Here is a 7,361-nt window from a genome sequence, read left to right on the forward strand (position 1 = left end):
CACCCACAATGTTCCCGCCACTATACTAAATTTATTAACCCATAAACCTAACCCTAACACCCACTAACTTTAATGTAATTAAAATAAATCTAAAGAAAATCTACTATTAATAACTAAATAAATCCTATTTAAAACTAAATACTTACCTGTAAAATAAACCCTAAGGTAGCTACAATATAACTAATAGTTACATTGTATCTAGCTTAGGGATTATTTTTATTTTACAGGCAACTTTGTATTTATTTTAACTAGTTAGAATAGTTATTGTATAGTTATTAACTATTTACTAGCTACCTAGTTAAAATAAATACAAATTTACCTGTAAAATAAAACCTAACCTAAGTTACAATAACACCTAACACTACACTATAATTAAATCAATTAGTTTAAAGATCTGATCATTTCTTTTTTTATTTTGTGTAATTTAGTGTTTATTTTTGTAATTTAGGTAATTGTATTTAATTTAGTTAATTTATTTAATTATAGTGTAATGTTAGGTGTTAGTGTAACTCAGGTTAGGATTTATTTTACAGGTAAATTTGGATTTATTTTAGCTAGGTAGTTATTAAATAGTTAATAACTATTTAATAACTATTCTACCTAGTTAAAATAAATACAAACTTGACTGTGAAATAAAAATAAAACCTAAGATAGCTACAATGTAACTATTAGTTATATTGTAGCTAGCTTAGGGTTTATTTTATAGGTAAGTAGTTTTCAATAGGATTTATTTAGTTATTAATAGTAGGTTTTATTTAGATTTATTTTAATTACATTAAAGTTAGTGCTTGTTAGGGTTAGGTTTAGGGGTTAATAAATTTAGTATAGTGGCGGCAACATTGGGGGCGGCAGATTAGGGGTTAATAAATGTAAGTAGGTGGCGGCAATGTTAGGGGCAGCAGATTAGGGGTTAATAATATTTAACTAGTGTTTGTGATGCGGGAGTGCGGCGGATTAGGGGTTAATATGTTTATTATAGTGGCGGCGATGTCGGAAGCGGCAGATTAGGGGTTAATAAGTGAAAGATTAGGGGTGTTTAGACTCGGGGTTCATGTTAGGGTGTTAGGTGTAAACATAAAATGTGTTTCCCCATAGGAATCAATGGGGCTGCGTTACGGAGCTTTACGCTGCTTTATTGCAGGTGTTAGGCTTTTTTTCTGCCGGCTCTCCCCATTGATGTCTATGGGGAAATCGTGCACGAGCACGTACAACCAGCTCACCGCTGACTTAAGCAGGGCTGGTATTGGAGTGCGGTATGGAGCTCAATTTTGCTCTACGCTCACTTCTTGCCTTTTAACGCCGGGTTTGTAAAAACCTGTAATACCAGCTCTGTAGGAAAGTGAGCGATGACAATAACTTGCAAGTTAGTACCGAGCACCTCTTACCGCAAAACTCGTAATCTAGCTGAAAGTGAATTACCTAATAGACTTTTACCTACACCTCACAAGACAGAAGCAACAGACAATGCTTGTTTAAGAATTGTTCAGCTCCCACTAAACAAAAATACTTTCCCACTTTGTTGAAACTCACTTGTCTTATATGCTGATTTGATAACTAAAGCTAAATAGCTTCCTGTTCAACATAAGTATTGCAATGTCATTTATTAGCTAATATTTTTATTATTTCTTTCTATTGTATAACAAAGTAACATTGTATTCAATTTTATCATTTAACTATTGTAGTTCCATAGCAATTATTGCTTATTAAAGCAGTTCTCTGCATTGCATCTCTTAATTTTATCCCAGTTTATTATATTGCTGCATTATTCACTGTTATAAATTATTGCTGAATCAGTTATAAATAAACTAAATTGTATTCCTGTGTACAGACTTTCTTTTTAAGTGTTCCTCTGTCCCCCACACAACATCATTATGGTCTAGGCTCTTTATATTATTATGAACAGGTATAAATATAGAACCAACATATGCTGCAACATAGTACAAAAAGATCTCCCCAAACTAACCAATGGCACTACTACTAAACTTTTATGATTTAAATAGGAAATGTAATTTTAAACAACTTCCCAATTTACTTTTATCACCATTTTTGCTTTGTTCTCTTGGTATTCTTAGTTGAAAGCTAAAAGAGGCTTAGATACAAGGTAATCACAGAGGTAAAAAGTATATTAATATAACTGAGATAAGGGGCAGTCTGCAGAGGCTTAGATACAGGGTAATCACATAGGTAAAATGTATATTAATATAACTGAGATGAGGAGCAGTCTGCAGAGGCTTAGATACAGGGTAATCACAGAGGTAAAAAGTATATTAATATAACTGAGATAAGGGGCAGTCTGCAGAGGCTTAGATACAGGGTAATCACAGATGTAAAAAGTATATTAATATAACTGAGATAAGGGGCAGTCTGCAGAAGCATAGATACAAGGTAATCACAGAGGTAAAAAGTGTATTAATATAACTGAGATAAGGGGCAGTCTGCAGAGGCTTAGATACAAGATAATCACAGAGTTAAAAAGTATATTAATATAACTGAGATAAGGGGCAGTCTGCAGAGGTTTAGATACAGGGTAATCACAGAGGTAAAAAGTGTATTAATATAACTGAGATAAGGAGCAGTCTGCAGAGGCTTAGATACAAGATAATCACAGAGTTAAAAAGTATATTAATATAACTGAGATAAGGAGCAATCTGCAGAGGCTTAGATACAAGGTAATCACAGAGGTAAAAAGTGTATTAATTTAACGGAGATAAGGGGCAGTCAGCAGAGGCTTAGATACAGGGTAATCACAGAGGTAAAAAGTATATTAATATAACTGAGATAAGGAGCAGTCTGCAGAGCTTAGATACAGGGTAATCACAGAGGTAAAATGTATATTAATATAACTGAGATAAGGAGCAGTCTGCAGAAGCTTAGATACAAGGTAATCACAGAGGTAAAAAGTATATTAATATAACTGAGATAAGGAGCAGTCTGCAGAGGCTTAGATGCAAGGTAATCACAGAGGTAAAAAGTATATTAATATAACTGAGATAAGGAGCAGTCTGCTGAGGGTTAGATACAAGGTAATCACAGAGGTAAAAAGTGTATTAATATAACTGAGATAAGGAGCAGTCTACAGAGGCTTAGATACAAGTTAGTCACAGAGGTAAAAGGTATATTAATATAACTGAGATAAGGGGCAGTCTGCGGAGGCTTAGATACAGGGTAATCACAGAGATAAAAAGTATATTAATATAACTGAGATAAGGAGCAGTCTGCAGAGGCTTAGATACAGGGTAATCACAGAGGTAAAAGGTATATTAATATAACTGAGATAAGGAGCAGTCTGCAGAGGCTTAGATACAAGGTAATCACAGAGGTAAAAATTATATTAATAAAACTGAGATAAGGAGCAGTCTGCAGAGGCTTAGATACAGGGTAATCGCAGAGGTAAAAAGTGTATTAATATAACTGAGATAAGGGGCAGTCTGCAGAGGCTTAGATACAGGGTAATCACAGAGGTAAAAAGTATATTAATAAAACTGAGATAAGGAGCAGTCTGCAGAGGCTTAGATACAGGGTAATCGCAGAGGTAAAAAGTGTATTAATATAACTGAGATAAGTAGCAGTCTGCAGAGGCTTAGATACAAGGTAATCACAGAGGTAAAAAGTGTATTAATATAACTGAGATAAGGGGCAGTCTGCAGAGGCTTAGATACAAGGTAATCACAGAGGTAAAAAGTATATTAATATAACTGAGATAAGGAGCAGTCTGCAGAGGCTTAGATACAGGGTAATCACAGAGGTAAAAGGTATATTAATATAACTGAGATAAGGAGCAGTCTGCAGAGCCTTAGATACACGGTAATCACAGAGGTAAAAAGTATATTAATATAACTGAGATAAGTGGGCAGTCTGCAGAGGCTTTGATACAGGGTAATCACAAAGGTAAAATGTAAATCAATATAACTGAGATAAGGGGCAGTCTGCATAGGCTTAGATACAAGGTAATCACAGAGGTAAAAAGTATATTAATATAACTGACATAAGGGGCAGTCTGCAGAGGTTTAGATACAAGATAATCACAGAGGTAAAAAGTATATTAATATAACTGAGATAAGGAGCAGTCTGCAGAGGCTTAGATACCAGGTAATCACAGAGGTAAAAAGTATATTAATATAACTGAGATAAGGAGCAGTCTGCAGAGGCTTAGATACACGGTAATCACAGAGGTAAAAAGTATATTAATATAACTGAGATAAGGAGCAGTCTGCAGAGGCTTAGATACCAGGTAATCACAGAGGTAAAAAGTATATTAATATAACTGAGATAAGGGGCAGTCTGCAGAGGCTTAGATACAAGGTAATCACAGCGGTAAAAAGTATATTAATATAACTGAGATAAGGGGCAGTCTGCAGAGGCTTAGATACAAGGTACTCACAGAGGTAAAAAGTATATTAATATAACTGAGATAAGGGGCAGTCTGCAGAGGCTTAGATACAGGGTAATCACAGAGGTAAAATGTATATTAATATTACTGAGATAAGGGGCAGTCTGCAGAGGCTTAGATACAAGGTAATCACAGAGGTAAAAAGTATATTAATATAACTGAGATAAGGAGCAGTCTGCAGAGGCTTAGATACAAGGTAATCACAGCGGTAAAAATTATATTAATATAACTGAGATAAGGAGCAGTCTGCAGAGGCTTAGATACAAGGTAATCACAGAGGTAAAAAGTATATTAATATAACTGAGATAAGGGGCAGTCTGAAGAGGCTTAGATACAGGGTAATCACATAGGTAAAATGTATATTAATATAACTGAGATAAGGAGCAGTCTGCAGAGGCTTAGATACAGGGTAATCACAGAGGTAAAAAGTATATTAATATAACTGAGATAAGGGGCAGTCTGCAGTGGCTTAGATACAGGGTAATCACAGATGTAAAAAGTATATTAATATAACTGAGATAAGGGGCAGTCTGCAGAAGCATAGATACAAGGTAATCACAGAGGTAAAAAGTGTATTAATATAACTGAGATAAGGGGCAGTCTGCAGAGGCTTAGATACAAGATAATCACAGAGTTAAAAAGTATATTAATATAACTGAGATAAGGGGCAGTCTGCAGAGGTTTAGATACAGGGTAATCACAGAGGTAAAAAGTGTATTAATATAACTGAGATAAGGAGCCGTCTGCAGAGGCTTAGATACAAGATAATCACAGAGTTAAAAAGTATATTAATATAACTGAGATAAGGAGCAATCTGCAGAGGCTTAGATACAAGGTAATCACAGAGGTAAAAAGTGTATTAATTTAACGGAGATAAGGGGCAGTCAGCAGAGGCTTAGATACAGGGTAATCACAGAGGTAAAAAGTATATTAATATAACTGAGATAAGGAGCAGTCTGCAGAGCTTAGATACAGGGTAATCACAGAGGTAAAATGTATATTAATATAACTGAGATAAGGAGCAGTCTGCAGAGGCTTAGATACACGGTAATCACAGGGGTAAAAAGTACATTAATATAACTGAGATAAGGAGCAGTCTGTAGAGGCTTAGATACAAGGTAATCACAGAGGTAAAAAGTATATTAATATAACTGAGATAAGGAGCAGTCTGCAGAGGTTTAGATACAGGGTAATCACTGAGGTAAAAAGTATATTAATATAACTGAGATAAGAAGCAGTCTGCAGAGCCTTAGATACAAGGTAATCACAGAGGTAAAAAGTGTATTAATATAACTGAGATAAGGGGCAGTCTGCAGAAGCTTAGATACAAGGTAATCACAGAGGTAAAAAGTATATTAATATAACTGAGATAAGGAGCAGTCTGCAGAGGCTTAGATGCAAGGTAATCACAGAGGTAAAAAGTATATTAATGTAACTGAGATAAGGAGCAGTCTGCTGAGGGTTAGATACAAGGTAATCACAGAGGTAAAAAGTGTATTAATATAACTGAGATAAGGAGCAGTCTACAGAGGCTTAGATACAAGTTAGTCACAGAGGTAAAAGGTATATTAATATAACTGAGATAAGGGGCAGTCTGCGGAGGCTTAGATACAGGGTAATCACAGAGATAAAAAGTATATTAATATAACTGAGATAAGGAGCAGTCTGCAGAGGCTTAGATACAGGGTAATCACAGAGGTAAAAGGTATATTAATATAACTGAGATAAGGAGCAGTCTGCAGAGGCTTAGATACAAGGTAATCACAGAGGTAAAAAGTATATTAATAAAACTGAGATAAGGAGCAGTCTGCAGAGGCTTAGATACAGGGTAATCACAGAGGTAAAAGGTATATTAATATAACTGAGATAAGGAGCAGTCTGCAGAGCCTTAGATACACAGTAATCACAGAGGTAAAAAGTATATTAATATAACTGAGATAAGTGGGCAGTCTGCAGAGGCTTTGATACAGGGTAATCACAAAGGTAAAATGTAAATCAATATAACTGAGATAAGGGGCAGTCTGCATAGGCTTAGATACAAGGTAATCACAGAGGTAAAAAGTATATTAATATAACTGACATAAGGGGCAGTCTGCAGAGGTTTAGATACAAGATAATCACAGAGGTAAAAAGTATATTAATATAACTGAGATAAGGAGCAGTCTGCAGAGGCTTAGATACCAGGTAATCACAGAGGTAAAAAGTATATTAATATAACTGAGATATAAGGAGCAGTCTGCAGAGGCTTAGATACAAGGTAATCACAGAGGTAAAAAGTATATTAATATAACTGAGATAAGGAGCAGTCTGCAGAGGCTTAGATACCAGGTAATCACAGAGGTAAAAAGTATATTAATATAACTGAGATAAGGGGCAGTCTGCAGAGGCTTAGATACAAGGTAATCACAGCGGTAAAAAGTATATTAATATAACTGAGATAAGGGGCAGTCTGCAGAGGCTTAGATACAAGGTACTCACAGAGGTAAAAAGTATATTAATATAACTGAGATAAGGGGCAGTCTGCAGAGGCTTAGATACAGGGTAATCACAGAGGTAAAATGTATATTAATATTACTGAGATAAGGGGCAGTCTGCAGAGGCTTAGATACAAGGTAATCACAGAGGTAAAAAGTATATTAATATAACTGAGATAAGGAGCAGTCTGCAGAGGCTTAGATACAAGGTAATCACAGCGGTAAAAATTATATTAATATAACTGAGATATAAGGAGCAGTCTGCAGAGGCTTAGATACAGGGTAATCACAGAGGTAAAAAGTATATTAATATTACTGAGATAAGGGCCAGTCTGCAGAGGCTTAGATACAAGGTAATCACAGAGGTAAAAAGTATATTAATATAACTGAGATAAGGAGCAGTCTGCAGAGGCTTAGATACAAGGTAATCACAGAGGTAAAAAGTATATTAATATAACTGAGATAAGGGGCAGTCTGCAGAGGCTTAGATACAGGGT

Source organism: Bombina bombina, chromosome 7 (assembly GCF_027579735.1).
Source record: "Bombina bombina isolate aBomBom1 chromosome 7, aBomBom1.pri, whole genome shotgun sequence".
Classification (NCBI taxonomy): Eukaryota; Metazoa; Chordata; class Amphibia; order Anura; family Bombinatoridae; genus Bombina; species Bombina bombina.